The sequence below is a fragment of the Lagopus leucura genome, unplaced genomic scaffold (genome assembly GCF_019238085.1).
Source record: "Lagopus leucura isolate 7727_CA_CO unplaced genomic scaffold, USGS_WTPT01 Super-Scaffold_73, whole genome shotgun sequence".
NCBI lineage: Eukaryota > Metazoa > Chordata > Aves > Galliformes > Phasianidae > Lagopus > Lagopus leucura.
Window position 1 is genome coordinate 82,261,483 of NW_024962252.1, and position 27,454 is coordinate 82,288,936.

Sequence of the window (27,454 nt, forward strand, 5' to 3'; positions counted from 1 at the left end):
ATTCAAACAGAGCAGTTTATACACAAAAATTCTGTCTGCTTTGTAAAAGATTATCCTTTTATAAACACTCTGCGGAAAACATAAAAGCAAATAGGGGACAGCACATAGGACAGGAAAGATGTTAGCAGGGAGATTAATACTGAATGGGTCGAAATGAATGGTGCTTACCAAAACGAGGTCCAGATACTTTGGCTGCAGTGAAACATAAATAATGGGAATGACACATCGTTTATTCGGGATAATGAGTTGATCCGAAGTAGGGGCCTAGAACAAGAGATTAAAGATTAAATATCCATCTCCTGATGAATATCAGTAGCAAACTTTAACCTTTTCCTTCCAAAAGCACAATTTCTTTGAACAATTGTGTCAGCACAACACAGTGAAGAAATGAGCTAGAGCATTCTTGAATCTCATTCTTATTTTATCCTGTAGGAAAACACTGCTTCGTATTTCGTAAGACAGAGAATTGTATTTTTATTTCCAAGCTTGTAGCTCTTTCTGAATAATTATATGAGAACAAGAAGATTTTGCTTGATGCTTTGTATTAAAAAAATCTGGCTTAAGCATTTATTGCTTGCATTTTAGTTCTCTGCAATAACTGAAGAAAGAGCATACCCATCCTGAACATCCATTTGGGTGGAGAGATAATGACAAAAAGCAGCCTGCTGGAAAAGCACAGCATACCACATGCCGAATTAGAGTCTTGAATGCAAGGAGGGCTTGGAAGATGTCACAAGCTTTGGATCAGGAAGGGCTGGAAGTGTAGCAAAGAGGGGAAAGACACAGGCAACTGGAGACAGCAGGCTGACTGTACTGCAGTGCTGGCAACCTGTCCAAGCTGGTCAATTAGTAGTCCTTCTAGCTCAAGATGGTGTACTGCAACTGAGGCAGAAGACATAGGACAAGTGGGAATCTGGATAGCTGTGGCTTGCCCAGAACTTGGAACAGAGCGGCTGCTGAATACATGCAGCCAGCCAAGCCCAGCATTGTGGTTTTGTTGCTGATGGCTGCCTCCTGAAAGAGGGATAAAAGAGGGGACGGGGGAGGAGGGGATGATACTTTCAAATGACATTTAGAAAACAGACAGACTAGGAGGAAAGGGTGAGTTCAGCCTGCTTTCACCTGCTTCATGGAAAGGGGTTCACAAGCAAAAGGAGTTTGTGGTTTCATTCTACTCTCGAGGGAACATTTTGTCCTAGTGCCAAACCAGCATGCATGTACAGTTGGCAGTTTCTCTGCAAAAAGAAGCCTAGGATGCGGAGCTGTGGAAGAGTATCCATTTTTACTTGGTAAATATTTGCATGCAAAACCAGATATTCCCATAGGTTTTTGCAAGGCTCTGTGAATTTGTTAAAGGGAAGGATTTTTGGTTTGTGCAGCACTGATGCATGGTGCCAGCCAGGATGTGATCTAGGGGGTGTCCACAGAAATGGTGTCTTGAAGGGCACTGAATACCCACCTGAAGATGGGCTCCACAGTTTCCAAAATCCACACACTGGCAACAAAACAAAAAATATTACCATTTCATATGGTCCATTATGAAAACAGACAAAATGTGCCAGGACAAAAAAAATAATTGTACTTTCCTCATGTTACTACCCCTGGTTTTTCTTTCTGACATTTGGGCATCCCTCCTGTTTGACAGATACTGTCAGCTCTCATCCTCTGTTCTTCCCACCTCTTAGTTCGGAGATCTGAGCTGTCTTAGAAGGCTTTCCACCTTGGCTTTCCCATCACAGCCTTTCTCACTGCCCTCATCTTAAAATCTCCAGAAAAGGAATTTCTCCCAAGTCTGCTACTGTATTACAGATAACAGGGAGAGAATGTATTCGTAAAATTCAAAAAAGCCAAATAAAGATCAGTCAAAGAAGAGGACTTTTTGTGCTGGGCTGGTAGAGGAGGCAGAAATGATTAATCAATAGCAAGGGCATGAAAATATGACATACAGCTGCTATCATTGTGGTTAACCATGCTCTGTGTGTTTGGCTAGTCAAGGTAAACCCATGCAAGAGTGTGGATCAGGTTCTCCTCTACTGTTGTGGTGGGGAGGGGAATGGCAGGTCCTAGCAATCCTGCTTTTGCAGGGAGTTGGACTAGATGATCTCCAGAGGTCCCTTCCAACCCCTATGATTCTGTATTCTGTAATTCTGTGTTGTCCCTCAGAGCCAGACCAGCAGCAGATTCTGGTCTGGGGAACCAAACCACTGCTCTCTAGGGATGCAGGATGCCACGCTCGATTCAGCTTCTTTGCCTATTTTCATCACTTTGCACTGATTTCCAGCCAGACAGACCTCTATCCTTGAGATACTAGCAGTGACTGTCCTTTTATTCAGAAAGCATTAGCCATTTTTGAGTATTATCGCAGAGCTGATAATACATATTACAAACAGCAGAACTCTGAAGGGATGCCAGAGCCCTGCTGCTGACTGATGCATGACCTTAGGAAAGCCTACATAACCGCCATGCCACAACATGCTCTTCCTTGCAGTAGGAATTGTCCTGCCCACAGCACATGGAACTGAACGAGTTTATACTAGGGCCTCTGTTGCCTCTCACAGGGCCAAGGGGCTCCTCACACAGCAAAAGACAGCTCCTGTAAGGTTTGCAGCAGATATCTGATGGATCCTACAGGGAAAGATAGAGAGAGGAATCATGACCAACTCCCTGGGATTTCAGTGACTCCAACCCAAACCAGTCTATGATTCTATGAATCTACTAGTGGCATGGGAAGAGCAAGTGTAACAGGGAAAAATGCTATTCTTATAGTCTTAATTCTTCCCTCAGGCACCTTAGGTCAAGCTACAAACACTTATGAATATGAATATTTAATTATGAATAAAACTTTAATTATGAATAAAACTTTTACAATATTTTCACAATAAACAGTTCAGATTTAAAAGAGACTTCCACACAGTGATCAATTGAAGCCTGAGATAGCCCTGCATGGTACGACTGTATCCATTTATACTAAGGGATATGGAGGTAGTGGGAAGTTCAAGGATTGTCCAAAGTCCCTCTGAAGATTTTGGGGGGCAACAGAGAGCTGAACTTCATGGCTCTCCTGCAGAGGAGGAACTTAAGCTCCTCCAGTGGTGGGCATAAGCAATGACTATTCCCGCCCTGAGTTTGTTGCATAGTTCATGGAGAGAAGCATAGTCCCTTTAAAAAATACCCATCTTTCTTCGTGGACTGTGAAGGGAGCTAAGACTATTCATTTCTTTTGTTAGTTGAATTTCATCCTCTACTAATATTTTATTAGTAACATTTTTTTATTAATATTATGATAGAGGCATCAATATGCAACTTGTGTTTTTACAGATATTACTGATTTGCCAGATCCTCATGTAGTCCAATTCAAATTGCCATGCATTTTTAATAATGCAAGCTTTTGAGGAAACAAAAGCATTTCTATGCTGCTGTGAGTTTACTAGATGTATGCTTCCATTAAGCAACCAACCTGACTGAAATATAATTTTCTTCCATTCTGAAAGGGAACAAAATTGTTACCTAAAGCAGGCATGGAATACTGGGATGTTTAGACTTGCACCTGGTTATAGGTCTGAAATTTGGATTTAAGTCCACTATCTAGTGGTAGTAGACAGAATTACATATGAAAATCTCATCCAGGCCTTTCCAGGAAGGAAATTGCCCATCTGCATCTGATAGAGCTCAAGGAACAGGATTTAGGAGTACCCTGTGGCAACCTGGTCCTGGGGTAACTAGCAATGTCCTGAGGTGCAGTAAAAGATTTGTCAGCAGCAGAGCTGCCCCCACTTCTGTCCCTCAGGGACCAAGAGTGGCCAAGCAACACCCTACATTGCCTGACAATTCCCTTCACATCAAAGGAGGTCTAGAGGCCCTGAAGGCTGGAGGGGGGCACAAGAGCATAGTAAAGCTGCTTGAGTAGGGTTAGCAGTGTGCTCCCATATGGTCTTGGATTGTACCTTTCCACAAACCAGCTGTACCTCTCAAACAAATACATACTGGGTAAAGCTCAGAAATGCATCTTTCTGGAGATTATTTCCATCTGCACATCATAAAGGATATATTGATTTAGCCACACTCCTGAGATCAGAGTGGAAACACCGTATAGCTGGGAAGCAGACACATATGCTGCTTATCAAAGCTATACATACAGCACAAAAGATACTAGTGTGGAGAGCAACCAGCTATATTTGCACCAGCACATGACCTGTTCTGCAATTCTCTAAAACAAAGGAAGAGCTGAATTCTGCTGTCCTCAGCCACGCAAATGACATGGCGGGACTATGCCAGTCTGGGGCACTCATGGGCATGAGGAACTTAAGTAACATTGCTGTGCCCTGATATAGCCTGCTTATTTGATTTATTTATCTATACTGGAGCTGAGAGAAATACTGACACAATAGGAAAGGATATCCCAGGAGATGTTCAAAAGGGAGAAGATATACCAAAGATGAGCAAAGGTGACACTTGTCACTAGAGCAATGCTATATTCCTCTGCAAGGTTCTTTTAACAATCCACAGGAGGACAGGTTATTCAGTGCCCCAGATTTGTAGCATCTTGCTTTTGTAGACGGTGAAATAATTGTACTCAAAAATTACAAATTGAGAAAGTCAGTCACCTAGATCATGCAGTGCCACTGTATCTCAGTCTGTTCCTGGGACAATCAGTGCAATGGTCATCCGTGGAAGCAAAGTTGTGACTCAGCTCTCTTGCACCACTCATCTTTCCTGCTGTCTCTGAGTTAATGGAGAATAATTTCTAGAAGAAAATAAGCATGTATAAAATAATCCTTGCAGTTATTTCTGAGGTTTTCTGTGTTTTTGTAGTTTATAAGCTACCTTAATTTAGGCCACAATCAACAGGAATGTTGCTGGGAGGGGTGACAGTAAAGCTCTTACCAAAATTTTCTCTGCAGCTGCTCTAGTACCCATATCCACAGCAACCATGTGTTCAGGATGGACCAAGAATGAATCAGTACTGTTGTGTGACAAATCATCTTTTACAGTTCAACTGAGATCACTTACAAGTGACAGTTGAAACAAGGCACACTATGTTGCCAGTTCACAAATGGAGAGAGAACTGTAGATGTCTGACCTCAATAGTGACACCTGCCCAACAAGTCTCCAACAAGTCTGGGAGAAAGGGATCAGAGAATCTCAAACCCTTTGGAGTTTTATCAGCATGAGGTCCTCTTGCTATGTGGTACCTGTCCACAGGCACTGCCATCCAGCAAGAGAGAGCTCCTTCTGAGTAAGGGAAACAAAAGGCACGAAAAATGGCATAACTGCTTTTCCCTGGAAAATTCCATCCAACATCTGCACAGCAGCTGGATTTCCCAAGTCTATTATCTCATTTCACTGACCTGAATGGATTTGCTCTCAGAACAGTTGCAGATCTGTATATGTCACTCAGGGCTTGATTTACCATGGTTTACCTGAGTAAAGTAATAATTAGCTACACTGCCTCCCTTTCTGCTACCATCAAATGCTAATAATTGTAATTCATAAGTGAAAAAAAAAAGGCACATGAATAGTTACTCTGATCCAATATGTTAAACAGTTCTAAAAATCGAAAGAAAATCCAGTCCAAAAATCCAAAGCAACCACAGGCCAGGACTCTGCTGGGGAGTAAATTCTTCTTCAGTGGCATTCTTTCCATTACGAAAGGCTTCAATACATTTTTTTTATTACTTTCTACAGATTCAGCCAGACAGATACATCACGAAGATATTGGTCAAGCATGGAAATCCTTACTTGTGTTAGGGAGCTGCTGAACCCAAAAAGAGTCCTCTAAGGTAAAGTACAATTGAGGTGTTTATCATGACATAGAGATACCAAGCAGGCACTGGCACTGTAGGCTTGCTGATTTTGATCTAAGATCAGAGCATAGCAGCTTTACCATCTCCTTGACTCAAAGACCATAAATAGTTTTACAACAAAACACTTGCATCTCCTCCTGAAACACGCAGACATAACACTGCGTCCTCAGGGGCATTGCACAGGGAGACTCAGAAGTATGATGACTGTACTCAAGGCATATGTTTCCTAAGAGGACACGTTCACATTACTAAGAGGACACGTTCACATTACTGGATGTTCAGTCTTATTGGTGGCAGCTAGGTTTTGAATGGAATTTCACATAATCGTTCTCTTCTTTTTGACCTTATTGTTACTTATAAATCTTACATTTAGCAAGCAAGTCAGGCCATTCCATTCTGCAATTTCTAGTGATGGCATCCTTTCTTCTCTCTCCCTATAACAAAAACTCTTTGAAGTCCCACGCCATTAGCTAAAAGTATTTTGATATTTCCCTAGCAAGGATGTCATAGCAGCCAAAACAAGCCTCCAGGTGCCAATATTACACCTGACAAATTAGGCACACGACTGGAAAAGGGTGGGCCCATCCTTCTGCTTAATGTCCATTTCCTCTCATTTCCACATTAACAGGAAGTAGTTGGAATGGAAAAAATGCTTTCCTTAAAGACCCAGACTATCAAAGGCCTGGAGCTGCTTCTCCTTGCAAACAAAAAAATTGGAAGCCAGCTGAGTCCTACAATTTGGATCTCATTTACAGTGACTTATTTAACCCCTACTGACGGCACGATGAACAGGATGTTATGATTTATTTAACACTTAAAGCGGGTGTGAGAACAAGGTGGATGGTGCCCTCAGACGCAGTCTTTTCATAATTTATTGCTCTAAGTGCTTAATTTTTCCTCAGGGAAGCCTTTGATAGCTGGCTGCTGCATTGTGGTTAAGTGTGTGCATTAAGCTGTAAAGCAAAAATATTAATAATAATAACAATAATAAAAACAGTAACTGTAAAAGAAGTTATTATTTCACATAATAATTACTTTCACGTACTACTCAGCTGGAACTCTAAAGTGATATCCTCGCACCAACGGAATTGACTTGAGGGCATTTAATGGAGCGGCACAAAGAGTGTTGAATTTACCTTGTGGAGACCTGAGCCCTGCAATCTATCCACAAATGGAAAGAAAGCCCACTCTTACAAAAAACTGCATGGCTCCTAGGAGGCCCATGGAGAACAGTAGCAAAGCTGGCTTTAAAAAAAAATAAAGACTAACGTCTCCTGCACTGGTGCCACAGGGAACTCTGACCAAGAGCTGACTCAAAAAATATTATGTCTGACCAGCTTTAAAGTTGAACTGCTGCTTAATAGTGTTGTAGCATGCCTCAGAGGGTTTACCTTAAAGCACCTCCTTTTGAATGGTCTGTAATCTTTATCTGGAATACGGGACCATCCTTTGCAGACTGTTTTCATGTCAAAGTTACTCAGTGAAATAATGCATAGATCGTCTACCCTCTGGAGATCAGCGTTCAGCTCTGCTTCATGTCATTACATTGAAGGCCCTCAGTGACTCTAGCAAGCAAAAGCTGTAGGAAAGCTTATACCTGTGGATAAAGGACTTCAACCTTGAATGATAAATAGATATTTCTGGGAGGTTTTTTTTGCTCTTGAGCATGCATGTGTGAACATAAGTTGTATTTTAATATAGACAGGCAGGTAATACATTTCACTTTCAGGAGATGAAGTAACGATTTTAGCAAATTACATTCCTCTCTTTAATCTCATATTTCCATGCACACTGAGTTAAATGTTGTAAAACTATCAATTCTGTCAAAACCTAACAGAAAGAAAACAAGAAACCCTGCAATCTTAATGTCCAAACTGACTGGTGATTATCGGGAATTAAATGTGCGGGAATTCCAAATCTTTTCTGATCAGAGATGTCTAGATGACTTTTGTTTTTCCATAATTGTATGAGGTTCCTACATAGTATTTAAGAATCAATTATATTGCAATTGATGTAATTAACTCTAATAATCCAGTAAAAGTCAGTAGGAGGGCTATTCAAGTCAATAGAAAAGAGGGACTATATTATGAAGGTGTTATTAACCTATACAGATTTTTACTAGACATTTCCTTTTCTTACATAATAAATATACAGTGATGAAGAAGGCTGTCATTATAATTTAATGGGAACAATGTCTCATCACTTCCTTTCCTGTACAAGCCTTAACTAATTCTATATACGCTGTATAAGTAAAATGAAGTTAAATGAATCTCTCAAATTAGCTATTAATCATCCATCAATCATCTGTTGCTCCATGATTAAAATCTACGTTGCATTCAGAGCTGGGAAAGGTATCTGGGGAGTGGCAGGGGCTGCATGCGCATCCTCCAGTTTATTTATTTGTGCACTTCTATTTTGCCCTGCCAAGGGTGCTTACTGAAACCAGTCCTGAAGTCAGAGCAAGTCTCCTGAGGAAAGTTTCTGCCCTTCTCAGATTAAAGCAGAACTCTCATTTACATGTAGATAAGAATTTCTCTGGCTTTAACCACTGTGGCTTATGAGAACCTCATTCATGCTTCTGAATTCAGACTGACAACTCTTTCTCAGGAAAGAAAGCAACACTATGAGGTTAGGGAAACTGAGGCAGTGCCGCGTGCCATGCAGAGAGATGAAGAGAATTCCTCTGTCCAGGATCCTAATCCCTTGTCTCATGCTTTAAGCATTTTGTACCGCCTGCTGAGGCAAAAGGGAGTTCTGCTTGAATACAGCTCTTTACATCGGGCTTTTTAGGAATTTCTGTCTTCACCTTCATCAAGCTGAGCATAAGCCTTATTAGATATGGAAGACTGCATTGATCTCATTAGCAGAAGTGTTTGTCTTGGCAGTCGACAGAGATCAGTTGTTTGTGCTAGTGTTATTGGGTGTACTGGTTGCCTTCTACGTGGCTGGCTGCAGGTGAGCATCTTGTATCACACCTTGGCTACTCCAGGCAGGATGGTTCCCCATGGTATTGCTTATATCTGTCTCTCCAAGTCTGTCATGGACTGCTGTGGACAGGTCCAAAACATGCCCAGGTGTCTGAGCAGTGACTTGGTGATGCACTGCAACTGCTTTCCTACACAGGGAGGACATGATCCAAACGGCTCAAGAAGGGAAGGATGGACAGCACTCTGATTATTCTGGAGCCATTTAAAATCAGTCAAACATTGAATGAACTGCATCTCCAGTGTAGTGCTGCTGAATTTAAGCAAAAATTAAGGGTGGCACTGAGAGGAGGTTTGTTTGTCTGCTGTGTTAAAATATAAAAAACAAAAAGATGATTTTGGTGAGAGGGAATAACTTCTGAAAGCTCTTTCTACACAGAATCACAGAACCATAGAATTGTTCCAGTTGGAAAGGACACTTAAAGGTCACCCAGTCCAAATCCTCTGCAATGAGTGGGGACACCTACAGCAAATCAGGTTTTTCAGAGTGCCCCCAGCTTGACATCTGCAGGGATGGAGTGTCCACCAGCTATCTGGGCAACTGTGCCAGTGCCTCACCACCCTCATTTTAAAAAGTCTCTTTCTTATATCCAATCTAAATCTCCCCTTGTTTAGTTTGAAACCTTTTTCCCTTGTCCTGTCACAACAGACCCTGCTAAAGAAACTGTCCCTTCCTTTCTTACAGCCCTCCTTCAGATACTGAAAGGACCCCTCTCCATCTTCATTCATTCAATCACACCACTCCAGGTGAGCAGCAGCATGTGCACTCAGCTAAAGGAAGAGGGAGCTGCGATGTAGCAATACACACAACATAGAAGAGTCCAGTCATGCTTTGTAACTGCAGTGCTGATGGTTTTTTTCAAGTCACAGCGGTAGGGCAAATGCTCCACAGATATCAATAGTTGCACTGGAGATGACCTGTGTTGCACAGAATGAATGAGCTCTGACTATAGGAGCACAGACAGGCAGCCCTGCTGACTCCTGCTGAATAAACGTATTGCAAAGAGCAACATCCTTACAGGGCTCTCGGACTTACAGCTTCATCTAGTCTGGGATTCCTGAGAGCGTTTTTTTACTTTATAACAGCATTATGCTGCTACACTGCAAAACATGGAGGGCATTTCTGATGTCTGCATTGCAAGCTTCGCTCACAGTGTACATGTTTGGTGTTGTTTGACAGAGCCTTTGCTTTAATTCAGGAGCCAGTTCAGTGGTATTCAAACTAGATGGATACATCATAAATCTGTGAGGCATTCAAGTTCTTTTGTTCTTGCTGGTAGTGATGAGGTGCAGCCGGACACAGCAGTGCCTGTGGCACAGACAGGCAGGGTGCAAGCTGGGCTGCCCTCAGCTCTACCTGAGAGCACAAGGATGCTCTTCAGGTGTCCCTGGAGCCGTCAACAAGCTGTGCCAAAAATGATAGACCAAGAACCGTTCAAGTACGGCAATTCATCAGTCAAAACTTCCTCCTGTTAAATCCCCGAGCACCACTTAGCCACACAATGGTCTCAGCACTGTCACGCTCCCCACATCACTGGGAGCAGACCCAGCCGACAGCAGGGCCGTGACACTCTGCCAGCTGCCCGGCCGCCTGCCGCACACAAAGTGACAGTAACTCACAGGAGCCAAAGGAAAACCAAACCAACACCAACTACACAAATATCCTCCCCTCCGTTCAAATTGCCATCTGCAAGAAAAGATTCCAGTGTTCGGACTTCCATGGAAAATCAATATGGTCTTATCTTTATGTTGGCTTTTTTTTATTTGTTTGTTTGTTTAAAAAAAAAAATACTTGGAGTGACAGTATTAGGTAGCACTGTGAAAAACAGCTAAATATAGCTGTAGATCATGGTGGGTGTGAATGGAAAACAAAGGAGCCAGGAGCCGAGCTCCTGCTGCTGCTACGTCACTGCAACACCCATAATTATGTTGTTATGTGCACTGCCCACTTGAGCTCTATCTGGACACCACTTACCATGATAAAAATCTGATTAATGATATGCCACGTAATCTTGGTTTCTCTGATGAGCATTAACTTCTGTCTTGTATGTTGTTTTTCAAACAGACAGGAGATTTGTTTTGCTTCCCTACCACAGGAATTCGGATGGGTGAGCATACAGAAAATGATAAAAAAAGATTTTTTAAAAGTTTGTGGCTGGACTCAGTGTGCAAATACTTTGAGCTGCTTCTGAAGCATTGCTGTGCTTGAGTTCATCTCTCAAACACAAACACTGTAGAAATATCTACGCATAGAAATTCACCTGGACTCAGGGCATGTCTAGCTCTTTAATCGCTGCTCCTTTTTATCCCCTTATTTCAATCTTGGCATGCCCTGTATCGGCTAAAAATGTTTCTGACCGAAGCACTATGTTTCCTGTTAAGACATTAGCACATAGGGGAAATCCTCAGCTCCATTGACCCCAGCAGAAAAATTCCCAGGTGGTCTCTTGCTTTATTTTCAGACTTTATTTTCACCTTCTTCCCCCTCACCTGCGACAGGCATGACTCTGCCTAGAGAGGTTTTGGCCACAACCAGGAGCAGCCATGGTGAACTGGTTGTACCACATCCCCACAGGATGCACATACCTGCACCTCAGGTGCTGCTCCTGATGCCTCCATTGCTCCCTCTTCCACCACTTCTGTTCAAAAAGTCAGCACAGTACACTGCTACCGATGCATTAATGCTTGCATACTGTGAAGGATTATTTTTAAAGATCTAGAAAGTGAGCAGGGCAAAAACAGAACAGGCAAGAAAGTGGACCACAAGCAATGCTCTCCAAGATATTTTTTTTTCATTTAGCTAACTGAGTAGTCCTGAATCCTCTGCCTTATTATGTCTTCAGCCTGTGAGTTATCCTAATTGGTTTGTTTCCCAGTTTATCAGTAAAAACCCTCAAGATATTTCTAAGACAACAGTTAAACGTCTCATTTTCATCTACAATAGAGGAAAGCTGTACTGCCAACAGCTTGTTCTCAGAATTCCACCTTAAAACAGTTTTAGTACCACCAGACCAGAAGGGTTTGATGCCAAAGAGCTGTTCTGTCCTATTGAAAGCAGAGAATGGCTTCCTCTGCAATATGTACAAAGAGCAAGGAAATTTACTCAATTAATGTGAAACACAAAATGGCATCTGCCATCTGGAGATGCACACAAAAGCCATGGGCAGTCAAACACTTCTTAAGACTTTGGCATGTAAAATTAACATATTTTGAGACTTAAAGGGACATGTGAACTCGTACTCCGAGAGTATTTCATTTTTCTCATGGCAAAATAAAATAAAGAAGCAAATATTTCTCATGCAGCACCCCAGAAACGGCAGCGTAACAACATAGAAAAAATTGTCCATGGCACCAAGACCACCATTTAAATTCTGCTGGATGGGAAGGGAGCGATTATTTATACAAATTTACATTTTTAAACACTGAGAGAAAGATGCTTTCACTATACTTTACTGCTGTTCAGTGCATGTGAGAAGTGTGTAAAATGGGTTCCCTTCACCTCAGTTGTTTTTAAGCATCCTTTTCTTAAACAAAATGAAGTAAGTTTGGCTCAGAGTGCTCCCTTTTGTGTACAAGGCACAGTGCTCTAAAAAAGCACACGACATATGGTATCTAAGTGGTCACCACCATAAATTATTCAACCTCTGTGCACTCATCAAACATAAATCTAACAAAATGCAAAACCTGAGGCCTTCCCGCCAAGCATGCGGCCACAGATCCTTGTGGCACACATTTGGTCCCTGGATCCAAAATGTTCACCCAGGCACCCACAGGGAAACAGAAATCTACAACTTTGATGGGCCAACACACTGCCAGTTTCCCAAAAATTTCCCTCCTGGCTTGTGCTAGAAAAAAAAGTGAGATAAGCAGAAGAGAAAGGAGAAAACAAATCCTTTCCTACTTAGGATGGAGGCTGTGGCTCAGCAGTGATGTATCCCACAACTTTGCAGTGATTACCATAAGTTTCTTTCAGCAGATGCCCCATTTCTTTTTAAAGCCCAGAAGTGACTGTTTGTGAGCATGTGGGAAAGCTGCCTCACAGAGGAATTCTGAGCCAAGGACACCAAACCTGCAAACATTACTCACGTAAATTGTGATAACACAGCCACTGCAGCACAATGGGGCCATACACATCACATGCATTGATCCCAATGTGTAGGAAAAGGGTTGCAATAAGCTCAGTGGGGTTGGAGTATTGGGAAAGGAATGCGTGGTGAAAACTTTTAAAGTAGTGATCTGTCACTCGCTCTGCAAGTTTGATGTTTTATCTTGACAAAGATTTGTTTTTTCATATAACTGTGTTGGAAATGACCCTTAAAATCATTCAGCCCAACTCCCCTGCACTGAACAGGGACACCTACGGCTTGATCAGATGTTCAGACCTGGTGCAGCCTGACCTTGAGTATCTCCAGGGGTGAGGCATCCACCAGCTCTCTGGGCAACCTGCATCAGTGCCTCACCACCTTGATCATAACAAACTTCTTCCTTATGTCCAATCCAAATCTCTCCTTCCATTTGAAACCATTTTCCTTGCCCTACCACAATAACCCTGATAATGCATCTGTCCCCTTCCTTCTTATGGCCCCTTTCAGATACTGAAAGACCCCTATCCCAATTTTTATTGATCAGTTTTTTAGTTAAAGTCCTACCGAGGACAACCCCATAAAAAACTCTAACACACAGCAGAAGATGCAAAAGTCATCCCTGCAGCATCAATCTGCAAGTAGCTCTTACATTTGATGCTACATTTTACAGCAAAAAAATAAAAAAATAAAAAAATTAAAGAAGAATGTACACCAAATTGCATGCTCACCAGAAGAAGGGAACTGCAGGGCCACCCACATGGGTTTGTGTCTCATTCAGAAGAACAAGTTGTGAGTTGCCAGGTTCCCAAAAATGCATTAAAGCACCATTTAAATTTTATTTGTCCGCCTGTTGATTTGCGCTTGTGTTTCTGAGTGCGTGTGTGAAGGGAGAACCAGAGACAGAGGGAAGAAAATGAGTCATGCTTGACAATGTTACCATGCAAATGGCCATAGCTGGGGGCTTCCCTGGGGGAATCTGCACTGCCACAGCACACAGCACAACTCTGGCTGCCCTGCAATCTCAGGGCGGCAGAGAGTCCTCCCGTGTGAGCTGCAATGTCTGGAAAAGCACTCTGGAAAGCTCTAGGACAAAAGCCGGGAGCAGAGCCTTCAGCCCAGGACCTTTCCAAGTCAGTATAAAATATACATACTTGTGCCGCACAGCTCCCACATGACCCCTTCTGATGGCTGAATCCCACCGTGCAGAAGAACACACCACTAACAACACTGATGCAAAGGTCTCTGCGTTAAAAATAAAAACCAGAGCCTTAGCGGAAAGGGGAATGGTTCCTGGGTGAGCTGAGTGAGCCCTGCCAGTGACAGCCCTGGAGTGCAGCATGACAGAGATGCTGCTGGATCCGACAGCTGGGGGCCGAGCCGAGCTCTGCAGGCATGTCACAGGGATGACATCCCACGGCTGCAAGGCCGGGGCCGCCAAACCTGCTGGCGGCCAATCCTTGGAGTGTCACTTACATGAGCGCCGAAGTCGTCTCCTGGCCCACCCTTCAGGACAGAGATAAGATGTCACCATCAGCTAATGGGAAGTGACAGGAAGAGATAAAAGGGATGGAGATGGAGGGAAGGTTTGGGGTTGGGAAGACATTATTCTTCTTTCTGATGCCAACCAGGCTAACTATTGGTCTGAGTTATTTAATGAGTGGTTTGAGCATTTACTTTCATCCATTTTTGCATGCATTAGGTTTTTTCTACAGATGTGTACAACGCTGTTAACCTGCATCTTTTTAAGCAATTCTACGTGGCAATCCGTTCGGTCTGGCTGGGAAAACATTGCACTTCTACATGAAAAAAAAGAAAGGTTTTAATTAGGGAAGAAGATTGCAAAGTGTCTTTGTTCATCTCCTCCCCAGTCACAGCCTTCCATCTGGCAGGGGAACGCATTACCAAGACATCTGAGCATCTTACACAACAAAATCAAAAACCCAGACCACAACAGGCAGGTATTGAGTTTCTGGCTGTCCTCCCTGTACAGGGCACAAAATCCTATGTCAGCCTCAGCTCGGCAGCACTGCAGAAACCTGTTTCATTTCACAGCGTCCTATGGAGCTCTCTGAGAGAAGTGTGGGCTGGCAAGTGACGCTTGTCCATGGGTGCTGCTCTGTGTCATCTGTGCCGGGGCCGCATCACCTCTGCTGCCCCATTGCCCCCATAGTGTCTGTGTCCTGCACACAAACAGCCACCAAAGCTTCGCAAACTCACAATGCTTTCCAAAGCTCTTGCCAAAAAGCACAAAAACCTGTAGCCAGCGTAGCTGAGCATTTGATAACAAGCGCAGTTTCTTCTGCTTGACATATTTTCCTGGTGTATTTGTTTGTAAAGGTAGAGATAAGTACCGTAACACAATCTGTTCTTTAATATCAGAGGCAAAGGCAAACCACGAGTCACTAGCTACAACAGTTGACAATATTTGTGAGGCAGCTGCAGGCTTGTGTTTGGGTTTTAATCCCATACGGAGACTGATCCTGAAAACCCTTCTTCCCTCTAATGACCCCTGGCTGCAGTAATAACAAAAAGCAAGAGCTGGTGTAAGACAGGAAAAAGCGATGAGGCTCCGATTCTTCCTTCAGAGTCCATAGTGTTGGTTTCACTAAAGATAAGGAAGCACCTGTGTAACAGAAACAGTGTTCTGCCCACGTAGAAATTTGACAGTCAGCTACAGAAAACCGTCTTAAAACAGTCTCAAGAATAATTATTAGAAATCGTAGCCAAAATAACACGCACCAGCCTTGATTACTTAAATGAAAAAGCTGCCTTAAATTGATAGTTTAAAAACAGGAAAATTTGCGGTGTGATGAAGTATGAATGGCTAATAAAAATAATTTTGCTACAACAGATTAAGGTTCAGATAAAGGTCGCAAAAGGAACTGATTGAGGAAACCTGACATTTTTGCTGGGACTCTGTAGGTATTTCAGCAATGCTGCTTCTGCTGAATAACAGCCTCTTTATGAGGAATTGCACTGCTGGGGTTAATGAAGAGTTGGTACATATGTCAACCCCCAAATTTCAGGTAAAATATAAATTGTGTACCAAGAAAAAGGCAAGTTCCCTGTACGATATTTATCCTCTCTGGCTGTGGATACCTCCAGAAGACTCTTCCTTGATCACAGGTTGAGAGTTGAGCCTTGGGTCTATGGCTGCAATCTGAAATTCAGCACTTCCAGGGGAGAGACTTGCAGGGGTGGCAATGTCTGTCTTTGTTCACACAGACACTGCTGCAAATGGGATACGGACCATGCCTCCAAACTATGGGCACAGATAACCTCAGGAATTCTAGGCAAGATGCAATCTTTTGCATGCATTTGTCTTCTGAAAATTGCTGCTTTCTTGTTAACCCATTTGGCCAAAGAGGCCAAAGAGTTAAGTGCAAGTGCTAGCACCAGATCACACCTCCATTTCAATCTGCTGGTGTAGAGGAGAAGGTTCGAAGTACCACAGGTTGTGGTACCAAGTCTGTAAGTTGGTGGTCATAGGGGTGGGGATGAATATTTCAGATTGGGTATTAGGAAAAATTTCTTCTCAGAAAGAGCGGTGAGGCAGTGGTACAGGCTGCCCAGAGGGATGGTGGTGTCACCATCCCTGGAGGTGTTCAAGAGGCATGTAGATGTGGCAGTGAGGAACATGGTTAGTGGCCATGGTGGGAATGGGTTGGCAGTTGGATTAGATGATCTTAGAGGTCTTTTCCAAACTTAATGACTTGAAGTTTCTACGAAACAGGGATGGGGTGTTATTCTGTTGTGGTTGGGTTTTTTTGGCTCCCAGGCTGGTGCTTTGCTCAAGGGGAAGCTAGCATGTCTGGTTTGCAATGTAGCTGCCTTCATGATCACCGGGCTGCTGATCCATGCCACAAACTATTGCCACGGATGTGACCCCAGGCCTGGCAGGGTTGGCAAGCTGGTGTGGGAGCTGTATGACTGGGCAGCCCTGTCCCAGAGCACACCCGGCTGCATCCAGACGAGCTGTAACAGGTTCAGCAGCGGCACCTTTTCTGTTCCTAAAATAAAGGAACTTCTGTCTTGCAGAGCCCAAAGCCCTCGCTGAAAGATTGAAAGGAGAACTGGCGGATAGGACAATGGGGCTGTGTGCGATGTTTAGGGTTTGTTTGTTTGGATCCTGGTAGAAGGGATTCACATGGAGCAAAGAACGCTGCCACTCGGAGGAAAATAAGTCCTCAGTTTTAGAAAGGACAGTAGCTTCCAAGCAGCGGGACTCAGAAAGTCCAAGCCCTAAAGATAAGAGAGTGCCCCAGGAATCACATCTTTATTAGTATATAAAACACATGTCACTTCACCATGAGTATCTGAAGCACAGAGTGAAATAACCCTCCAGTGGTGAAGTCAATATTTAAATCGATATCTCTGGTAAGGAAAATATCTTACTCATTGATACAGATTGGATTTTTTTTTCCTTATGAATCTCTCAGGAGGTAAACAGTGCATCTCTCTTGTAAAACAACCGAACAGCACAGCCAGGCAGGTCTAATCATTCCTAGAATCTAACAGCACGATGCTCTGAAGTTATTAATGTTGTTACAAATGCCATTTGACCTTTATGTTAAGGACATACAATTCTGTGATTCTGTGACATATTTCCTCTCCTGAAGAAGGTACCTACATTATTTTCATCATGGCTCTACCAAGTGTGAGCCATTGGTAACTGCAGGTAACTCGGGTGACAGCACAGGGCACTGTGGGATGAGCAGTTTGCATTGTGCAGGTACCTGTTGGTCACATAAGAGATATCGGTGTTTTCATGCTAGCTGCTCCTACATCCTCCCTTTCCATGCACTCTAGGGAAGCTACACAGAACCATAGAGAGGACTGCAGGCTGCTGAGGGCAGGAAGAGGGGCAACATGGGCACCATGCCCCAGAGGCATGTCAACAGCTGGGCTAGAGGCATACTTTGCCTTACAGTGCTGTCTGTCATGGGCAGAAGTACAGCACTCCGAATGCTGAGTGCTGCTCCCTCAGTTCACTGTAAGCACCTCTCACTAACTCAGCCTGTCTCGTTTCCTTTCCTTACAGCTCGTCGATAGTCTGGTTCCTTTCTGCAGCAAGACACAACCCCGAAACAAGGGGAAAAGATCATCCCATTTCCCAGCCTGATAGCTGAGGCATTTCTGTGGGAAAAGGGAGCCACCACTTTGCCTGCCTTCAGGATGAAGAAAGTGTTAAAAGCACATTTCCCCCCGCTAGGACGGACACCCTCACTTGTAGGCTATCCTATGAAAGATGGGAACTGACACCACCATGAGGACATCTTGCAAAGAAAGCAGAACTGAGTGCATTTTTGCCAGAGCCCCTAAGTGTGGAGGAGGCACATGCACTGGCCCCTGGTGGGACTTCAGAGAGCACCATTCCCCGCTGCCCCTTACTTGGGCACAGAGGCAGCACTCAGAGAGTGGCCCTGGAGTGGGATGAGCTGCAGTGGCAGCTTGCACACAGATATCTACAGCTACCCCATGTTCTGCTTCAGGCTCCCAAATCCTTTGGCTTATTCAGTGCCTACGGAACATCCCAAGCAGCTGCATCCTGCTAAAATAAACAGTGTAGCCTCGAGGCTACTGCTTTAAATTGTTACTAGATGCCTCTCAGCTCAAGAAAAAAAATGCTCCTCCATCTCTTGCAGCACTGCATCCTTAAAGGTGAGAGATGATATACATTCTTCAGATCATACGAATGATTTTTACTAGGGGAGGAAGGCTTCTTAAAGCTGTCACTGTATAATGTAAAAATACATTAATTTGGTGGGAAAAAAAAAATCATCCAGGTTAAAAAATTCCCCCAGGTTACAATCCCTCTATAGAAATATCCTTCTCTCTCTTAAGAACACAATCAACAGAATGTAAACCTATAAAGCCAAACAACGTTTCTGCTCAATAGCAGTTTGATTATTCAGCAGGGTCAAGTATGGTTTTAAATGACCAAATGTGCTTTTTCCTCCCCTGCTTCATGACTTCAAACTTCTTGAGACTTTTCATACAAGTACCAGGACAGTGCAGCCCACGGCACATTGTTATGTGCCTCTAACCCCTACCCATGGAGGCTGCTGAAACAGTTGGGTTTTCAGCTACAGTGGCTCTGGCTAAGAGCCATCCCTCTCCAGCAGCTCTAGTGATAGGGTTGATGGAAGAAAGGCTGTGTTGGGATGAGTTGTTGATGTCACCTAACCATACTGAGTATAAACCTCCACTGGAGGAACAGAAATGGAATTAAATTAGCTCCCACCTCACGGTCTACATTTGCTAGAGGTTTGCATTTGACTTCTGAAGGGATTTGGTGTTCGCACCTCCCAGAGGTGTGATGCTGTGAAAATCCCATCTGACAAGGGGCAGAGGGTTTTCTAACACACAGGGCCAGACCCTCTCCCCAGCAGGAACAAATGAAGGGACTAACGAGCCCATGGCTAGAGCTGCCAGAGCCCATGGTTTGCTGCCATTAGTGTCTGTGGGGATCCCTGGCCTAGCAGCATTGGTACTGTACCCTGCATGGCCTTGGGGCCATGGCTGGATCTGGCCAACATCTGACATTCATTGATGATTTGTCAAGGGAGAATTAAGGGAAGAGTGGAGTGGTGCATCCACAGGATTATCATAGAACCACAGAATCATTAAGGTTGGAAAATACCACTAGTGTCCAACTGCTGACCCATCCCCACCATGCTCACTAACCATGTTTCTCAGTGCCACATCCCCACACACCTCCATGGATGGTGACTCCACCACCTCCTTGGGCAGCCTGTGCCAATGCTTCTCACTCTTTGTGAGAAGAAATTTTTCTTAATACCCAACCTGAACCTCCCCTGGTGTGACTTGAGCCCGTAATGTCATAGCAAGTTTAGAAAGGGATGGAAGGAAATGAGTAAATGCCCACTACCAAATGGACACCAAAACTACTTCATTGCCCCTATGTACAGCTCTGACGTAGTGGACCCAGTCCCACATTGCCTAGCTCAGTAAAGCACAAAGGGTTAATGTCAACAGAGACCTAATGGGGTTTAGAAACCGGTTCCCAAGGTTTACACAATGGTGTGAAAGCTGAGCTGGACATGAGGCAATCCTCACTGGGCAGGTCAACTTAGTGGCCAATGTCACTCTGTCAGCTTTTTCCCATGAAAAACTCCGCACCTTGGATACTACCAAGTGCTAATTTGTTAAGAAACCCTTAATTGAGTGACAGTTAATTATTGACAGATTTGAACTACTTTATCTCTCAATCAAAACCTGGCTCTGTCCCAAGGGGCAAGCAATTTAACAGCCACAAAAAGTAAATCTGGCCACGTGCAAGCTTTTATGCTGGGGCTTGATGCTCTCCCTCCCCCACACTTGGCTTCTGGTAAAATTTCTCTCTGAAGGAGCCAATGATCCCCTGGTGATCACCAGCCCACGTCAAGGTGCTCATCCTGCTTAACCCCACTTGGCAGAGTGGGAATTGCCAAGGGGACATCCATCTGGAGCTGCCTGAGATAAGAGGTGTCCAGTGCTAATAAACAGGCTTCCTCTACACCTCAGCAGGGCCTTCCTTTTCCAAACACTCTTCCTTTAATGTTGAAAAGTGTTTTTTTCCATTTACTCAACCATCACCATGTCTTTAGTGGTGGGGAAGTGCTAAGAAAGAGGAGAGGAGAGGAGAGGAGAGGAGAGGAGAGGAGAGGAGAGGAGAGGAGAGGAGAGGAGAGGAGAGGAGAGGAGAGGAGAGGAGAGGAGAGGAGAGGAGAGGAGAGAACAATGAATGTATCATTAGAAGCAGTAGGAATAGCAGCTGTATTACCGCCATTCACTACAATATTGCCAAACATCATAAATGCTTTATGCAACCTAAAATGCAATGTCCGAGGGATATGGCATCCCACTGAGGTTAATGAATGAATGAGGTGCCCTTGAAGGTTAATTTGCACAAACAAAAGGTCAGGGGACATCTTCAAAACAAAATATTGATTAAAGCAAGTTAAATGTTTTGACTTGAAGGAGACATGAAGGATTAAAAGGCAGAATAGAGCAGTATGGATAAGAAAGGAACAGGAAAGAAAAAACACCTCCCCCAGACACAAAGGAAATGGTAGAAAACATATCTGAATCAGCTAGTCATCTGCTAACAAGCTGTAAAGATTTCCAATGACAAGTTGTCACATTAGTTTAGTGAAACTGAAGCAGCACTTATCCCTTTTCCTGTGCTTAATCTCTCAGCGCACTGCACAGAAACATGCTACCACGTTTAATAGGATTAGTTTGAGTCACTTTCTCTTCTCTGGAGGTTTTCTTTTTTTTTTTTTTTTCTTTTCTTCCTCCCCCCCCCCCCCCCTTTTTTTTTTTTTTTTTTTTTTTTTTTTTTTTTTAACAGTTTTCATCAATACCACCTTCTTGAATTAAATTGCACTGTGCTGAGGCACCTTTGGTGCATCTTCCTCCAAGGGTTTATCTGCAAGGAGGGGCTGAGGAAGTCTCAGACTCTGCAGCAACGCTCACCCACTCCCAGCGCTGCTCTGCCCCGCACACGCGCTGGTGATGCTCCCTGGATGAATTCACAGAGGCGTGAATAAAAGCAGGATCAGGCCCTTGTGACGGGGGGTGTTCTTTACATACGAAATGCTCGGATATACCTCACCCCTTTAAAAATAAAGAAAAAGAGAAGAAAACCGGCAAAGCGCTCGCACAGCCCTTCCCCTCACTCGGAGTGAGCAGACACAGCGAGGAGGGTGATCAAAGAAAAGGCACTTCCAACAGTGAGCCCTTGTCACTTCGAATCCTGTTGCCATCCTCGAAAGGGACAGGGGGATCACCCATGGCCAAGGGCACGTTTCAAAAGTTTTCCTAAGTTTCTCGCATCTGCTTTTCTTTTCTTTTCTTTTTTTTTTTTCCCCTCTAGAAGACAGAGATGCGAATGCAGGGAGCTGTCAGCTCGCAGCGCTCATTTCCTCGTCAGAGGCACCAGAATTTGGAGAAGGATTTATTTCTGAGGGGCCGAAGCTCGCAGCTGAGCACAGCCCCAGGTCTGTAGGAAACGCGGCGCCGTGATCCGAACTTTGTGACAAGCATCAAAGCGAGGGCAGGAGCAGAGCTCCCACACCTGAGCGTGGCTTTGGATCCAAACTTTACCACTCTGAATTAACTGGGGGCGGGAAGAGGTAGAATCCCAAGCGCTCACCATTCAGGCAGCGGCAGGGTTACTCTACGAACTGCTGTGCTGGGACATGAGGAGAATACGGGGTGGGAGGACGGCATCTGGCAGCGAGAGGGGGGTCGGGGGGGCTGCGTGCCTCTGGGACAGCCCGTGCCTCAGTTTCCCTTCGCTCCCCATTGGGTGACTGCGTTTCCTCGACAGCGCTCGAAGCGACGCTGAGCCCCGAAAGTGACAAGGCGCTGTCAAGGGCTGCTGTGTATGTATAATCGGCACCGCGCGGCTTCACCTTTACGCGGATCTCGGTGTCCTTTAAAAAATAACAATAATAAAAGGGGAAAGAACTCAAGCGTGCTCATCTCCCCTCAGCTCATTGCTCAGCCCCGCAGCGCTCCCCGCTCCGAAGGAACCTCCACGTGTAACCGGGCTGAGTCCCGGCGCCCCCGTTTCTAAGGACGGCCCCAACGCGCGGCTCCCGCAGCGGATGGGGGGCACCCCCGGATCCCCTCGGCCGGGACTCCCCGTCCCTCCCCGCCGCTCCCCGCGCACGACGCGGTTCCCTCTCCCTTCATTCCCCGTGCGAACTTTCACTCGGCGCCGGCACTGGGGAGATGCCACGAGCATCCCCGCTTCTTCCACCAGAAATCATTTTCTCCCAGAGATTTAAAGCGGCCGGCAGCGGACTGCAGTTACAGCTCGGGACGGGACAGAGTTCCCCAAAACTTTGGGAGCGCCGATCGCTCGGCCCCTCCGCTCCGCGACGCTCCGCGACGCTCCGCTCCCGGCCCCCCCCCCCGGCGCCGAGCTCCGGACCCACACGCGGGAACCCCGAGCGGTTCAGCCCCACCGGGGCCGACTTTCCACGGAGTTTCCCCCCGCCCCGTCCCGTCCCGTCCCGTCCCGTCGGCCCCACGCAGGTGCGCGGCCGCGGCCACCTTCCCGCGGGGACGGGGCGGGCCCGGCGCTCCCCCCGCCGCCCCCTCGCTCCTCTCCCGCTCCTGCCAAGTGCTCCCCGGTCCCCCCCCGGCCCGTCGCAAGGAGCCCTCCGATTGGGCGGCGGGCCGGGCTCACGTCACCCGGCCCGTGACGTGTAGTCTTCCTGTTTCCTTCAGCTGTGTCTTAAAGTAAATCTTGTGGCGGTGCGGAGCGCTCGCTCGGCTCGGCCGGCCCAGCCCAGCCCTGCCCCTGCCCCGCTCCGCGCTCCGCGCTGCTCCGTGCCCGCTCCGCTCCGCGCCGCCCCCGCGCCGCGCACACCCCGGCCCCGCGCCGCCCGCGTTCGCCCTCCCTTCGCCCAATTACAATATTCAGCGGCCGCGCGTGCGTGCGCGTGTGTGTGCGCGCGCGTGTGTCTGTGCGTGTGTGAGTGTGTGTGCGTGTGTGTGTGCGTGCGTGCGGTGTGCATGTGCCGGGCCGCCTCGCTCTCTGTCCAGCGGCAAAAAAAAGAGGCTCAGTTTCGTCGCCTTTGCACGGAGTAAGTATGCTCTCTTCCTTTCCTCACCCCCTTATTTTCCCATTTCTTTTGCTTTTCCAGTCCTTTTCTCTTTTTTTTTTCTTCTCTTTTTTTTTCTTCTCTTTTTTTTTTCTTTTTTTTTTCTTTTTTTTCCCGCTAGAAAAATAACGAATAGCGGCAAAACGCCGCTCCCGGCACCGCTCTCCTCTTCCCGAGGAGCGAAACTGCCGCGACTTCAGCCCCGAGCGCCGGCGGTTCCCCGGGCAGCGCTCCGCGAGGGACGCGCACTGCGGGCGATGCTGCCCCGCCGCTCCCCCCGCCCCGCGGCCGCGTTTTGTTCCGTCCCCGCAGCGCTTCTCGGGGCTCCGCGGCTCCTTTCTGTTGTTCAGCGCTCCCTCCGAAGTTCCCCATCCCTCGCTTTAAACTCCTGCGAGACTCCCCTTTGTCTCGTTTCTTGCCGCCCGGCTTTTTGTCTCCCCGGTTTGCCCGTCCTTTGCGTGTCGCCACTTCTCCTTTTTAACCCCGTCCGGGAGGGGCAGGGACTTTTCAGTCTCCTTCTCCTAATCGCGGTCACTTTTGCGTTCCCGACGCCGGGACGAGCCGCGGGGTGCGGGAGCGGCGCGGGGCGGTGGGTACCGAGCGGCCGAGAGGGATGGAAGCGCCGAGATGGGCACGGGAGGGGGATGAGCTCTGCTCTCGGGCCGGTCGGTCTCTGTTCGCTGTGGCAGGGGGCTTTAACTTTCCGCTTTCCCCGTGACGGAGGTCTTCGGGGCTTTTGCCGGCCGGGAGCGCTTTGCCGCGCGTCGAAATGGAGTTGAAGCGGGGTGCGCTCGGGGCAGCCCTCGGGGCGGGGGGAGCCCCGGGACCAAGGGGGCGGCGGGCGGGGGGCCGGGCCGGGCAGGTGTCAGCCGCGGAGAGCCCCGAGGAGCGTCGCACCCGGCCCGGCCGCGGGGCACGGCCGTGGGAGCTCCCCTCCGCCTCTCCCCGCCGGAGCGCCGCCGCTCCGTTTCGCGTTCCTTTTCCGCGCGTCTCACCTTTAGCGACGGTGCTGCGCGGGGGGCTGGACGGAGTATCACCTATAGGAGGGGTATCGGCAGCCCGCGAGTTGGGCTGCAGTAAGAAGTAGAACCGCGGGCGCTTTTTGCTTCCCGTTAAATTATCGGCAACCTGCGTCCCGACCGCCGGAGCGTACGCAGCCAACTTCCCTACCGGCTGCTCCGAGGCCTCTCGGTTTGTACTTTTTATGTCTCGGTTTGTCTTTTTATGACCAGGCGATAGATGAGGGATTAAGACCTAAGAACTTTTTGAAATTGGAGTTTAATTTGGTTCGGGGGAGAGCTGTAAACGCTGCCGTGGGTAGGATCCCCAAATTGGTTTATTCTGTTAGCTGCGCTAACTCGTTGTGGGGTTCTGGTGTAACAGCATCGTGGAGCGTGAGGGAAACCTTTGGAGAACTTGGGCTGAGTTGGTGGCAGGAATCTGCCGTGCAGCCGTGTCAGTGCTGTCTCTGAGTTATTTTCTTCTTGGTCAGTGAAATAACAAGAAGCAAGCTGGCAGAAAAGGTGGAAAACGTGTTAATTTCACGAACAGCTCAATTTCCTTCTCGCTGAAGGAACCTTTCTCCCAACAGTGCAGGTGTTTGCAGGAGGGCCGTCATCTTCCCAAAGCAAAGGCCTAAAGTAGGGAGATGCTGACCCCCACCCGCCGGTTTGATCCCAGCCTGCATGGGTTTGGGCTGTAGGAAGCATGGAACTGCTGGGCCGGGCCCTGCTGGCCACTCTGGGACAGGCTGTAGGTAGTGTAGTCTTGGAGTTAATTGCCTTCTGAATTTTACTTCTTGTTATGGGGGAATCCTAATGAAGCAGTTCTTGCTGTGAGAAGAGTTGCTCATTATTTCTGCTGTGTTTCATGGTATGTTCCAGCTAGGGGAGTTAGATAAGCCTTGATCCCGAGAAAACTTGCACCAAAGCCCTACAGAGAAAGGTAGTACTTTTGTTAGTTGTTGAAGTGATTTCAGCGCTCAGCAGACCTATGGGGAAGGAGTATCATCTGCTCTCAGATCCTCGCTGTGGTTTTGTCTGGGCAATGCTGTTGATTGCAATAGTTTCATCGTGTTCTTCCTGGCTGCTTCTGGCAAAGCCATGCCCAACATAGTGCCTTGGAGTGAAAGGTCTGCATATTTCTGGTAGCAGGAGCATGGTGAATTCCTTGCGTGGCGTTGGTGTCGTGAGCTGACATGGGGCAGGCAAACACCAGACCTAAGAGTTGTTGACTTGCAGCAAGATAGGGACAATTTCAGCTCTACGAACTTAGAGCTCCTTGTGTTCAGCTGTGAATATTTGCTGGGCTTATCCTTTTGCTCTTGTATTCCAGGGCACTTTCCTATCACTTGGGCACCTCAGGTTTGACCAAGTCCCTTCGGTGCGGCTGGGTAGAGTGTGATCAAAGTGAAATATCCCTTGTATCTCCTAGGTGTATGAATGAATCTGGGAGAAAACGATCTGCATCTTTCTAGGGAGTTAATAAAATTGATTACGGAAATCGATTCTGTAATAATCGATTAGATATCTAATGTTCTATTTCTTTCTAAAGATTATTCTGGCCAATGGTTTGGGAGCAGTGACTCTTTGATATGTAGGAATTAATCCGTTCCTGCTTAACATGTCAGTGCATGTCCCATAGATATACAATAAAACCATTAGGAAGTTCTTTATAGCTGCATTTTAATCAAATCTCCTTAAACAGAAGTTTTAAAAGCAAATTTGCAAATAAAATAGTGCAAGCTATTTTTTTGGGTGGGCTCGGGAAGTGCTGATGCCCTTGTTGCAGGTCTGGGCTGCATGGGAATGGAAAACGTTTGGTGTCTGAGGAAGCCGCATTGTGTGCGTTGGGGCCCGAGATGCAGAGTGTGAATTTAACACAAACTGCACTTGGCAAGTAAGGAGTATCAAGGGTGACATGTCGAGCACATTTAACCTTCACAAATCTCAGGCTATACAACTCAGAAAGAAATACAGCTTACATTGTCAGGATCTATGTATAAATCTTTAGGAGCTCCATCTCTAAGTGCCTATTTCTTGATAGCTATTTGGAGGCAGGAGATGTATGAAAAGGTTTTGAGACGATATGCGGCTAAATAGTGGTACCATGTAAAGGACACGAACTTCCTAAATTCTTTTTTTTCCCAAGACTTCCCTGTTTACGCAGGTCTAATCTCTTTACCATCCAAGGCTGGGGCTTGCCTGCTGTACGGGGCTTTCCTTGAGGCGTGAACTGGTGTTGGTCCTTCAAGACCAAAATACGAAATGGCAGCACAATGTCCTTCCCATTTTGCCAGGCTGAAGTAGAGCCGTTCCTCATCTGTAAGCCACCAGAGATGTGAGCCTTAATGCTGGTGATCTGTAGGCTCAGTCTAACACCAGGGCAAACGCGAATGTTGCTGAACACTTGGCTTAGGGGTGCCATACCCCTGGTGCTTCTCATGAGGGCAGGAGGGAGCACCTCCTGCTGCTGGTGTGGGGCTCAGGGAAAGGAAGATGGGTGCTAGGGAGGAAGGATGTGCGGCATTGACCTTCTGGCCGGGTGCAGGACAACCTATTTCCTGCACTGCTGACTCAAGGGTACAGTGAGCCCTCCCCATGCGTGTCCTTGGTTGGGATTGGGCAAGAGAGTGGGAAACTGCGTTCACGCACCGAAAATTTGCTAGGAAACGTACAAAACTGGGAAAATGACATGAGAGTTTTGGTGCGAGTGTGGGAACATTCTGCTGGATCTTAATCAAGCATAACTTGACGGCAGAAAAGGAAGGAAAGGCATGAAGGTTTTTGGTGCCGGTTGTTTTTTTCCTATTGGCAACCGCTGTCTTTACGCAGAATGCCTTCAGAGTACCGTACGTGCAGCAAACAAGGGCTCTTACGGTTATCTTGCAATTAGTTTGTATCGCTTGCAGGTGAGCGCCACTAGGCTGGAAGGTCAACCTTGACCCTTGTTAGCACCAT

At 46.4% G+C, this 27,454-nt stretch overlaps 1 protein-coding gene across 4 annotated transcripts in view; it reads left to right on the top strand.

The window, feature by feature from the left end:
• The first annotated feature begins 23,290 nt into the window (after positions 1-23,290).
• Positions 23,291-27,454, top strand: part of PROX1 (prospero homeobox 1) — a 47,494-nt gene continuing 43,330 nt past the window's right edge. For 2 of the 4 annotated variants that reach the window (XM_042877549.1, XM_042877570.1), the window contains exon 1: positions 23,291-23,477. The gene's annotated coding sequence lies outside the window, so the exon portion shown is untranslated. Of the gene's footprint in view, positions 23,478-24,526; positions 24,687-27,454 lie in introns of those variants that run through there. The other 2 variants (XM_042877565.1, XM_042877558.1) reach the window with 2 other exon arrangements.